Source organism: Acomys russatus, chromosome 4 (assembly GCF_903995435.1).
Source record: "Acomys russatus chromosome 4, mAcoRus1.1, whole genome shotgun sequence".
NCBI lineage: Eukaryota > Metazoa > Chordata > Mammalia > Rodentia > Muridae > Acomys > Acomys russatus.
Window position 1 is genome coordinate 39,147,821 of NC_067140.1, and position 12,797 is coordinate 39,160,617.

Sequence of the window (12,797 nt, forward strand, 5' to 3'; positions counted from 1 at the left end):
CACCCCAAGTTCTCCTGAGTTAGCATTTCACCCCCATTTTGCAGTATTAAAGAGGATAGAAAGTTACTCCAACTATGTGTCTAGAGGTGAGACTTTTAGGAGGTGACAGTATTCGAAAAAGTCCTCAGGGTAAAAACCTCAAGATGGAATTATGGGGACTTTATAAGAAGAGGGGAAGGGCTGGGGAGCCGTACTTGGCCGTGTAAGGAATGAGGACCTGAGTTCAGTCCCCAGGACCCCTAGAATCACATGAAATGAAAGTTGGAAATCATGGTACACACTTGTAATCACAGCACCAGGGAAGCGGGAGGGAGGGGCGGATCGGGGGGGGGGGATGTGGGGAACCCTTGGGGCTCACTTCCCAGCTAGTCACACCTACCTACTTGGCAGGCACCAGGCCAAGGAGAGGCCCTGCCTCAAAGGCAAAAAGTAGACAGCATCTGAGAAAGCACAGCTGAGATTATCTTCTGGCTTCTACATGTACACTCATACCCCACAGCTCCTGGCACAGAGATACAGGGATGAAATCTCAATCTCCACTCCCACCTTGTTTCATTGTAGGACACCTTGCATCCCCTTAGTAAATCCTCAATACATACAGGCCTTTGATTCTGTAGAACTTTGAACAGAACAAATCTATTTTTTTCCTTTATAAAGCAACCAATCTTCAAATATTTCATTACAGTCGAATAGTGTTAAAATGGGCTAAATTAAGGAAACGTCCTTTCTTTCTCTCCTCACGGATATGAGGGGCCTCAGGGCTCACACTCACTGCCCACCTTCTGGGACACCAAGGACACATTGTCTAAGGTGGCTCCTAAGCCCTAAACCTGACCTCCTGAGGCCTGAATTCCTGTTTCTGGAATATTTGGTGTGCCTCAAACTGACTTCCTATCGTTCCTTTGGGGGGAAAAAACAACTCTCGCATGCCTTTTTTCAGACTCCAAGCTGATGAGTTTGGCAAAGGGAACACAACTATCCTTAAATGAAGACCTAGAACCCCCCATGCCCTCCTAACTCGATTCTTTTGTGAGATGGCACGACGGGTAAAGCCTCACAGCCAGAGTCCAATCCCCGGGATCCACATGGTACAGTAATAAAAGACCAGCTCCTATAAACTTCCTCTGACCTCCACATTCAGATGGTAGCCTGCACATTCAAACACACACACACACACACACACACACACACACACACACACACACACACACACACCCCAGAGTAAAATAAAATGTAATAAAACTGGACTGCTTGGCTTCTTACTGCTGAGGAAGACTATTTCAGATGTACTGGGATACAGATGTTTATCCCATTGTGTTTTACAAATGCTCTTCCAAGCTGGGGTTTCTTTTCTCATTTCCGTTTCGGTGTCTTTTTCGAGAGAAATGTGTCTTACTTTTTCTCTGTGAATTTAATGAAGCCCACTGCAGCGATTCCTTCTTAATGGTTTGTGCTTTCTGTGTACTAGCCAAGGAAGCCTCACCTAAATTTTTGCCCAGCTTTAGTGCCTCCATTTACATTGATGATGTACTGCTAGTTAACTCCTGTTTATGGAACACGATAAAGGTCAAGGTGCTTTTTATCAGTCTATGCTGACAGCCAGCTTCCCGGCCCGTTATGGGAAACCGGTCCTTGCCTATGAAATTACCTTGGCACCTGTGCTGCAAACCAACTCACCCCACAGGCCTGGGGCCACCTGATCCTGGTGGACTGCAGTAGGCATCTGCCTTAGCGCCTCCAGCTTCCAAACTGCTCTCCACTCTCACCATGAAGAGCCATGTTAACTATTAAGGCTAAAGCATTGGAACAATTAAAAGTAGACAAAACACTTGCTCCTTCCAGGAAACCTAGCAGAGCTCCACTAGATGACAATGTACTTTACAGGGGTGCAGACCAGGTTGGCGCACTTTTTCTGTTAAGGGAGAGAGAGTAAATATTGCATGATTTATATACTATCCAGTGTTAGCCGGAGCTCCTCAACTCGGCCTTTTGAGTATAAACGATAGTGGAAGAGTAAGCACTTGTCACTCCTGCCATTACTAATAGCTATTACTGCAGGCCTTTTCAGAGCCTTTACTAAGCCAATGTTGCTGGTGATGATCTCACACACCTGTGGAAATTTTGTGAGCTTCACTAGTATGTGGATATGGGTAAAGTGCACCTCATTTTTCAAAGGACTATTTTCCCATCATTCTTTCAAAAAACCAGAGGTGGCATTCTTGACCTTTGGACATTTGCTGGAGAAAGTTTTGTGGTGTTGGCTGCCAGCTAGAAAGACATAAGCTGACATGTGGTTGCCTTAGCCCTGTTCCACACTGGCGGTGGCGGTGGCGGCGGCAGCAGCAGCAGCAGCAGCAGCAAGGCCCCAGCTCCCTGGTCCCAGCAGTTGAAGTCTAGCATCACTGTTACTGATAGAAGCCTACCAAGCAGTGGGAGCCTACAACTGTGCATCTGAGAAATGAGTGATGCCATCCGGTGCCTCCCACACTTGACAAGACCTAGCAGCAGAGGTTGATCTGTTTAAATTCTCAGGGAGTCCAAGGCTGCTATCGTGTGCTCACCACATACGCGAGCTGCTCGCAGCTCCCTCAGTAATCAGTTCATCAGAGCCACTTCTGCCCGCAAAACCTTATTACCCAGGGAAATGCTGAGTGCGCACACTGGCAGTCTAAGCGCAGAAGAAAACTATCTGAATAATTCAGGGAACAGGCTGATGACGGAAGCGTTCTACCCTGGGCTCCCAGCGGGGAGTTTTATTAGCCACGAGCAAATTCACTGCTTCTTGAGATTCCTGATATGAACACGTTGACCCGGGGCCTTGGATGTCCTGGAGGGCAGGGCCAGGCGGACAAGGATGCTTGACAGGGAACCCAAGGTCAATCATGATCCTGCATCATGGGTCCTGCTGTATCAGTGCTAGAGTCCCAGCCCCAGTGGCTTCCTCCCCAGCCACTGTCACCTGCACCTTACCAGAAACTCCTGCTCTCTAGTCCCCTTTCCAGATGGTTACAGGGTGTTCCCTTAAAACATAAATGCAGCCAGGTGTGGTGGCACACACCTTTAATCTCAGCACTTGGGAGGCAGAGGCAGGTGGATCTCTGAGAGTTCAAGGCCTGGTCTACAAAGTAAGTCCAGGATAGCCAAGGCTACACAGAGAAACCCTGTCTAGAAAAACAAAAACAAACAAAGACACAAATGCACTTGCTCAGATCAGTCCTCAGCTCAAAACCCTCAGTGGTTTCCCACATGCTCAGCACTAAGTGAGAGCCCTCACTTGGCCTCCAGGCCCGACAATTCTTGTTCCCGTGGTGGCTCTGACCCTCAGCGTTGTCTTTCTCTGACTCCTGCTGCTACACACTGGGTTCCCTTCAGTTTTTTCAGGACACTAGGTGTCTAAGCAGCACCCACTTTCAGCCTCACAGTTTCTCCCCAGACTGGGTTGGTGGGTAAATTCCCAGGCCCCACTGTCATCACTCACTGTCACACACTGTATCAACTGTCCCTCTTTTCCCCTGGAATGGAATCTTATCAGGGTAGAGTGTAATCTCTTGCTCATCCCTAACTTCCTGAGGGAGGGTGGCAGAGGCTTGGCACATCTGATGGGACATGCCCCTCAACGACTCTTCATTTAGATTCAAGGGTAAGAAGCTCATCCTAGGTCACATGGCACAGAAGTGATGGAGCTGAAACTAGTGCTCAGGCCCATGTAATCCACATGTAGAGAAAACAAGCAGTATAAAATAAGTTTCATTGACCAAGCCTGTCAAGAGTGTTGTTTCAGAGCCTGGAAAACCAGGGCTGCGGCCTGTTCAGAGGCAGAGCTTAAATAAGCATGTGTGAGGCCCTGGGCTCAATTGTCTGTATTAGGGGGAAAATTAGACATTAAAAACCTATCCATGGCTGAATCAGCTCAGGGTTATAGAGAAGACAGGTGTTTGGTATCAGAACACGATTCCATTCTTCTAGAATAATCCTCTTACATGTATGACATACCTTCCTGGGACCATCTATGTATCATCCAGGAGTGTGAAGGAAGTACAGTTTCTTCCCCTTGTGACTACGCTGACCTGGCATGGGGACCTGCAGCCTGCGCCTGGCTCTGCTGCCTCCCCAGCCTTTCCAGAACTTCCTACCCTTCAAGGGTAGAAGCCCAGTTTGTGATCGTGGTCCTCAGGTTCCAAGGGTCCCTCATCCAGTGCTTTCCCACAGGTTGTGTATATTCGCCACGAACACAGTACTCATTATGACTTTGTCTAGTGTCCAGGCCCTGCAAACGCTGGGTCCCACAAACTCCCAGATTAGAAAAGCAGTTTCATAGGGAGACAGCAGGAAGCTGGTGGCAGCCTAAGCTTGAAAGGCCGAGGATACAGGTTCTAGAATATTCCAGGATGTGAGAGACCTAAGAGGTTTCTGGCTGGCCACTTGACAGGGACACAAGTATCAGCAGGTGCTACATTCTGACCATTCGGTGTTTGTTTTCTTTTCTTTTTGGTTTTTTCGAGACAGGGTTTCTCTGTGTAGCTCTGGCTGTCCTGGACTCACTCTGTAGACCAGGATGGCCTCGAACTCACAGCGATCTGCCTGCCTCTGCCTCCCGAGTGCTGGGATTAAAGGCGTGCGCCACCATGCCCGTCTCTTTTCGGTGTTCCTATTCTCTGACCTCCTGCTGCTTCCACTGGGCTAAACCGAAGGGTAGCTGGCTCTGCCGCCTGGGGAGGTCAGCACCACACAGGGAGGAGACACACACAGACTGCGAGCAGAGGGGCCAGCCTAGCACCCAGCATAGGGTTCCCTCTCCTCTGTGGGATACCATGCTGCTTCCCCACTGGACCTGGCACCTCCCGCTGGCCTCCTGGTGTCCCTGTGTATGTGAACTAAGTAAATCCTTTCTGTGCCTTCTTTACGTGGCATCTTCCCACTGTTTTTATGCCAGCATTTATTAACATGTAGGAGGCCAGGGCTCCAGGTGTGTGTGTGTGTGTGTGTGTGTGTGTGTGTGTGTGTGTGTGTGACAAGCACAGCACTACTCAGGAAGCACCTTCCATCAGAGTATTGATTTCACCTCGAGTGAAGGAAGTGAAGAAGACTGCTCAAATGAAAATAGGAAGGGAACAAGCCAATGTCCCCAGTGTGTGTGTGTGTGTGTGTGTGTGTGTGTGTGTCTACACTGAGTGTGTATATATCAAGTGGTGTGTGTGTGTGTGTATACTGAATGGTATGTGTGTATACTGGATGGTGTACGTGTACTGAGTGTGTGTATGGAATGTGTGTGTACTGAGGTGTGCGTATTTGTGTACTGAGTGGCATGTATATGTGCGCTGAGTGTGTGTATACCGAGTGGTGTGTGTATGTGTGTTGAGTGTGTGTGTACCGAGTGGTGTGTGTATGTGTGCTGAGTGTGTGTGTACCGAGTGGTGTGTGTATGTGTGCTGAGTGTGTGTGTACTGAGTGGTTTGCTGGTGCAGAGAGGCTAACGCTCTCACTGACATGAGGAGTACTGCGTAATCAGTCAAGGGAGCAAGTCTGCCTTTTTCTACTTGCTCCTTAATTGGAAGCAGAGACAGTGAGACATGCTGTCAGGCACCACTCCTGCCTTGCTGACTTGGACCCACTGTTACTGGGATTACTGGTGGGTTCTTGTACTGCTTCAGAGACAGCAGTCTGCCTGCACAGTCTGTACTAGAGCAGGCCAGAGCAAACTGCTTTCCTGGGTTGGCTGCAGCAGGCTGTAGGTCAGAGCTGTGTTTTCACACAAGGTCAGTTTATTCCCTCTGTCTCCCTATCTTTCCTCCCCCTGCATAACCGTGGTCAGGCCACTGTTCAGTCCCGCCTCGCATCACACTGACTGCGAGGATCAGGGGACTATAAAGACAGGTGTATCTGGTTAAAAGGAGGCAGGGTGCCCAGCAGTCCAGCTCTGGGAGTTTGGGGGAGGGGTTAACATCCTGCCTTGTTTCCCAGGAACTAGATGGATGACTTAGAACTAGAAGAGTCGTCCCTCTGACTTCATCTGTACAACTGGCTTTCAAAGGCTGCAGCCACCAGAGTCAATATGAACAGTCAACTATAACTTAGCTGAGTGAAATTGTAAGAGCCCACATCCAGCAGCGTTTGAAGCTTTGAGGTGGCACCTCTCAGGCACTCCTACTATGACCTCTGCCTGCACGTTCTCTCACAGCCACAAGCCTCAAGGCACTGTCCTGGCCACTGTAAAGCAAGGGCATCCCCTCACTCACGCTGACTTTCCTATTTCAAACAAACCTCCTAAGGGACTCATCGCCTCCCTGGATCCCTATTCCAAGCACATCTCCTGTCCTGATTTAGATGCGGATTGAAAAAGCTTAATCTAAAGGGCAGACCAGCAAATGACTGAATCAAAAGGGAGCCACGAAAATCCCACTGAACCATCACCATGGCAACCCAAGTTGCTAAAATTACCTGAAAGGGGAGGGGGATATTGGGGTTGCAGAGCATCAGACCATAACCAGTGCCACCTAGGCCCCCAGTCAAAGGGAAGTGGGTGGTGATGGCGGGGGCTGGCTGTCAAGATGGCTCCACAGACTGCTGAAGGACCCCGAGAGCTAAGAGATTAGACCTCCAATGTGACTGAGGGCAGGCAGAGGAGGAGGAGAGGGAGAGAAGAAAGTCCAAGGATGGAAGGCCAACATTGGCAGATATCTCCCTGGATTGTCAGCCATTCTCAGGGGAAAAGAATTTCCAGCGCTGATCCCCTCCAACCCCCACCCCCTCCCCAATGTATGCCCCTCTGGGAAAATGGGAGCAGGCCTCTCCTCAAACCAGGAGCTCCACAGAAACTGCCAATGAGCATCCTTCACCAACTTCCTTTTATATACATTTTTTTCTTTTTTATAGTGTGTGTCGGCATGTGTGCGCGCGCAGATGCACATGTGTGCATGTAGAGGCCAGAGGGAAACGTTAGCTGTTCCTCACCGCTGCTCACTTCACATTTTTGAGACAGGCTTTTCCACTGGCCTGGGCCTGGTAGGCTAGGCTGGCTGGTGAGCAAGGCCCTGGGATCTGCCCTTCTCTCCCTCCTCAGTGCTGGGATTGCAAGTGTGCACAAATTTCAGGTCCTCATGCTTGCCCAGCAAGCACTTTATACCAAGGGAGCCACCACCCTGGACAGAACCCTTTTCCCCATAGACTTCTGACCTGCTCATCCTAAGGACAAGTCCTGAGGAGAGGGAAAGCTTGAGCTCCTCCGTGAAGACTCTGTGCCCCTGGATCTAGTCAGCTGTGTGGACGAACAGTCTCGAGACAACCCAGGGAGGCAGCTGGCTAATGGCCTCTCAGTCAAGAAGCAGGCCCAGGGCAGTGACAGAACTGGCTGGAGGGGAAGGCATTTAATTGGCTGTTTAAGGTGGAAGAGGACTTTTCTTTTTTTAATGGGAATTCAGATTGCTTCCAAGACTTCCTGATGAGGGTAATTGGGAGGCAGGGCCTGGGTGGCCTTTTCAGAACTCTGTGCAATTATGTAATCACTTAAAAAAACATCAAGGGAAGAGTGCTGTGGGCCTGGAGAGCTGGAGTCCCTTGCCACCTCTCCCACTGCAGACCACAAAATGGCCTTAAACAAAGTAAGAGTAAAAAAAAGTCAGTGAACGACTGCACAGGAGATGTGTAGACTTGAAATGAACTGACCCACTAGCATCAAAGGGGAGAGTTCGGAGAGAGGAGCCCCTCTTCTGAGCAGGGTGGAGCTTCAGCAACCCTGGTCCTCTCAGGACAATCTCAGCTGCTCCTGCAAGCAACTGAAAATGAATATCTGTGCCTCCCAGAATTCGCTGAGTAAGGACTGTGCGGAATTACGATTTCTATTGCTTACTGTATCTATTTACCTGGAGTGTTTGGTGGAAGCTGTAAAATTAAATGCTTAGCAGACATTCTTTAAACTCAATGGTCAGTTGGTTTCTGGTCCAGTAATAAGGCTTGCTGAGCTACAATGCAATGGTTTATTGAACCTTCTGTGACAGCGGCCAGGGCAGAATATGCTAACTCCTGCATGATTCGGGAGCGGGGTACTTTGATCATTTGGGGAGTATGGTATAATCACCCGCAGATAGTACTGAAGGGTACAAAGGCTCACACTATAAACTGGGGAGAGAAAAATCTAAGTCAGGCCAAGTCAATGTAAAGAAAATCTCATTAGTGACTGCCGAGAGAACAAATACCCTCCAGTCCCAACACGGAGGCTCTGGTGTTACTCTGGGTGGGGACTTTCATTTATGTTCACCTCAGCGCCCCCACCTCCCCCACCCCCTACCTCTCCCACCCCCACCCCTGTCTTCCTCATTCTGCTTCTAAGTGACCGCTGTTGGCTGCCTGGCACCACGTAAACCCCTTAGCTAGCCCCTCAACTTCCTGTCTTGTCCTTCTTTACACTATCTCTACATTTTTCACACTCTGTCTGGAAAGTTCTTTTTCAGAAGAAATTAAACTCACGGCATATACCCTGTTCTACGGCCTAGGAGAAGCAACCCAAATTCCCAACACTGGCTATGAGAGGTCTCTAAAATCTTCCCGTTTAGTCTTCTACAACCTGAATTTTGGGACATACGCCTTCCTGCATCCATGATCTAGCCAGGGATGAAAACGTCTGGCCGTGTGTGTGTGTGTATGTGTGTGTGTGTGTGTGTGTGTGTTTAAAAATAAGAAAATTTTATTGATATACCACCGTACCTATTCGTTTGTGACTGTTGCCTTCGGCCACTTTTGTGCTCCACTGTCAAAGTACCATAGCCACGAATATGAGTTGAAGACTCACGAATCCCAGACTATGACCATCCAAATATGAGCTAATTCTCAAAAGTTACTCTAGCGTGCCGACGATGGCAACCATGGCCAAGAGATAGAACTATCAGTGTAAAGAAACAGAGACATCAAGAAATCAAGGATCACTAGGCAGTGGTGGCGCGCGCCTTTAATGCCAGCACTTGGGAGGCAGAGGCAGGTGGATTGCTGTGAGTTTGAGTCCAGGACAGCCAAGGCTACACAGAGAAACCCTGTCTCAAAAAACAAAACAAAACAATCAACCAAACAAAACTCAAAAAAGAAAAAAAGAAAAGAAAAAAGAAAAAAAGAAAGAAAGAAAGAAAGAAAGAAATCAAGAATCAAATGTATCATCTCTTCTCCACTGGCAGTTTTTCTCCTGTTTTGTGACAGACAGTCCACCTATGCAGCCCAGGCTGGTCTTACACCCCCGATCCTCCTGCCATTGCTTCCTGGGCACTGGGATTACAAGAATGCAGCTTGCTGCCTGCCTGGCTGTGGCTTCTTTTGCTGTCTCTGAAGCAAGCTACTAAAATGTTCCTACAGCAAATAGCCAGCTTGGTCTCAATACCAGCTCTGAAGGCCTTGAAAGATTAATCTGGCTGTCTGCTCTGCCGCCATGATCTCCCTGGGAGGCTGGGCAGTACTGCCTGTTTGAGCAATTCTGTCTTCTCCTTGGATGTTTCATATTTATGCTTCTTGAGAAGACGGCTTGGTGGCGTGGTGGGGCATTTTAATGTTCTCGAAGACAAGGTGCTTCAGACTTCATTCCAACAGTAGGGGACCTCCTGGGCAGCAGGTGACAGGACCTGACTGTTCCATAATAGATGAGTAACTACAGGGTCTGGGGCTATGAGGGATTCAATATTATCTGCTTGATTCTTTAAGAAGGAAATGGGATCGAAGTTTCCCTGGGGCAGCTTTAGAATCCATGTATCCCTGTTGAAAGCCCTCCAGACAACCAAGTCAGGCTGGGGTTCACGCACACATTTTAAACATTAACAGGCTGCATAAAACAAGCAAGTGAAAAAAAAAAAAATCAAAGCCTTTCTGTTGCTGACTGAGGGCCCGAGCTGGCCTTTACAGGAAGAGGGCCACAGATGCACAAGGATCCGGTGATAGGAGAGTGAACTGTGTGGATGGCTAACACAGAGCCACTTCTTTGCTCATTAAATATTTACTAAGCACAGGCAAAAGATGCCCAGTCATTATTACTGGGGAGGAGTCGTTACAGGACAGACAAGGGACAACTGGGGACTTCAGAACTCCCTTAGATAGTTATTTTCTGGGTAGGTTATGCATGTACTTTTCAAAGCTGGAAAAGCAAGAAAGGTAAGCTGTTTCTCCTATGTGCCTTCCAGCCACCACCTTTCCCTACAGGCAACAATTAGCTCCTATATTTGTTTTGCTCGTTTTTTCCCCCTTTTTCGTATAGACTACCATAAATAGTCCAGACATTCACAGATATCTGTAATTTTAAAACACTACACCTCAATAAGGCACAACAATACTGACTTCAGACACAGTGCCATGTCTCTGTAATGCAGGCTGGCCTGGAACTCATTTCCTCTCAGTAGTTACTAATTATCTTGAGGGAAAGCCTTTAATATGCAAATATCCTGATTCTGATTCAGCTTTCCCCCACTAATTTTAGCATTTATCAAGGATCTTACCTGTAGTTATTACTGTGTTGTTCCCATGGTGATATTGTTTTCAATTTCCTTCATTCATTTGCTTCTGTTTTTCATTCACTGGAAAATTTCTGCCAGGAGTATGTACTCACCCCCTCTCTGTACTTTCGGTACTTGCACACTTTTCGTTCTTGACATTCGATGTACTCGTGCATTTTATCTTACTCTCTCAGCAACAATCCAGTATCACTTGAGAGGCAAGTGCTCCTATCAGCTGGGCCACATCCCCAACACTGTCCTCTGACTTTGTCCCCAGCAAATTCAGGTGTGACTAGTCACCAATGTGACAGTATTTAAAGGCAGGACCTTTAAGGGCTCTACTGTGAGTGTGGATAAGGCCCTTGGAAAGATGTTTTATGCACTGTTTGATGGGCATGCCCTACTGCCACCCAAGGACACAGAGCATTCTCCATTTCTAGGGAAAAAAAGGGGGGGATGCATTGTGTCATCTTGGAAGCTGGGATCAGTCTTCATTAGGCATGCAACCGAGGACCCCCAGATCTTAAGACTTCTGGCCTCCAGAGAATATATTTCTGTTTGTTATCATTACCCATTGCCAGGCATTTGGTTACAGTAGCATGAGACAGACAAAGGTACTATTTATTCTGTTGCTCAAGTTATTCCAACTTTGTCCATGGGGAGAGCATTTAGACTGATTTATGTAATCTTTGCTACCCTATAAACCCCCAGCTCCATGTTTTAATGTTTTTCTTTGTTTTGTGAGTGTCTTGCCTCCAGAAGATGCTTCATATTCAATTTGGATTTCCCAGCCCCAGGTGTCTTTTGTGCAGATATGTTGTCATTTGTTGAAACGGGACCTCTGGTCAACAGCCAGCCAGGGAGGAGCTGATGCCTTCACTTCAGCAACTCACAAGGACCTGAATTCTGTCTATTAGCGGCTCTGCAAGTGGCCTTGTGGTCTGGTGGTTGACTCTCTCCCCAGATAGGCCTTTAAATGACAATGGAGTCCCTGCCACTTGTGGAATCCCAAACTTTAAGACCCTGATCCAGAAACAAAATGAAATTATGTTTGAGAAGAGCTGGGAGTGAGGCTGGTCTTACCATTATAGGACCCCCAGGTATGTCTTTATCTAAGTTCCCTGAGAGAGGGTTGTTGCTCTCTTAGCCTGGTATATCCTTCCCAGCTCTCCTTGCTCTCAATCTGGTCAACCCCCAGGGCTCAAACGGTCAGTGAGCCATGCTTTCTCTGATATTTCTCAACGACATTTCCCCAAGCTCTCCATTTAGAAATAAACATCTTGTGCTCCCAGTCTCCACTTCAACGCCCTGATACACACAAAGGCACGACTTGCTCTCCGTGTGGAGTTACTGATGCTGGTAGCTTCCCGTCAAGAAGACTCTGAACTTCTCAGGGACTGGGTTCTCATCTTAGCCGTGGTGATAGCCTGTCCCCTTCTCTTCTAAACACCAACCTCAGCTTCACACACACACACACACACACACACACACACACACACACACACACACACACGCAACACTATAATATCTGCAAAGCCAATCCATAATAATAAGCCTTAAATTATGGGTTTATGATCTCCCAGCAGCCCTGACTCTTACCACATACAGCATCGGCTATTATAGGCATTAGTAGCACCACTCAAGATTTCATGAACGAATATTCCTCTCTCTAATAAGGATTTAATTTTCTGGACTCCCGATGAGCTTTCTCTCCCATTTAAGAATCTCCGAGTCAGAGCAAATGAGGAATTACTCCTGACCAAAAGTCAAGGGTGTCTAGCTTAATTCTGTTGTTTTCATACATCAAATCTCCCTTCTGCTCAGATTTTTTCCCCCAGCATAACAAGGAGACACTGCTGTTCACACCAACACAAAATCTACACTGGCCAGGGCGAGGTATTCACAGGCAGGGGCATAAACAGGCTCATGCCAACTGAAACGCACGTGTGTGCCTGGAGTTTGCAAGTCTCAGTTCATCCCTGCAAGGCCCCCGCAGTAGTATCCATGTCCATCCAACGGCACTAATTGAACACACACATGCAGCAGATAAAGGCAGACTCTGCTAATTGCATTTTTCATGGGCTTCAGAGGAGGAAAACACATCATCAGTCATGATTACAGACTTCCCTTGTGATCTCAACAGGACAGACCTAAACTCCAGCTGTTCTGAAGCATCGCGTTTGAAGGCGGATAAACAAGCTGCTTACTCTTGCTAATCTATAAAGATTCTGACAGAGTAAAAGGAGACTTGGCGAGTCTTCCCGACTCCTTTGGTTCAGGAGAACTTTTCATTCTGAGTCTTTAAAAAAATATTTTATTTATTAGTCTATCTTTAAA

General features: G+C 47.7%; 1 protein-coding gene across 2 annotated transcripts in view; it reads right to left on the minus strand.

The window, feature by feature from the left end:
• The window catches only part of Ldlrad3 (low density lipoprotein receptor class A domain containing 3), a 235,801-nt gene that overhangs the window by 7,242 nt on the left and 215,762 nt on the right, over nucleotides 1-12,797 (minus strand). The gene's annotated exons all lie outside the window — the stretch shown is intronic.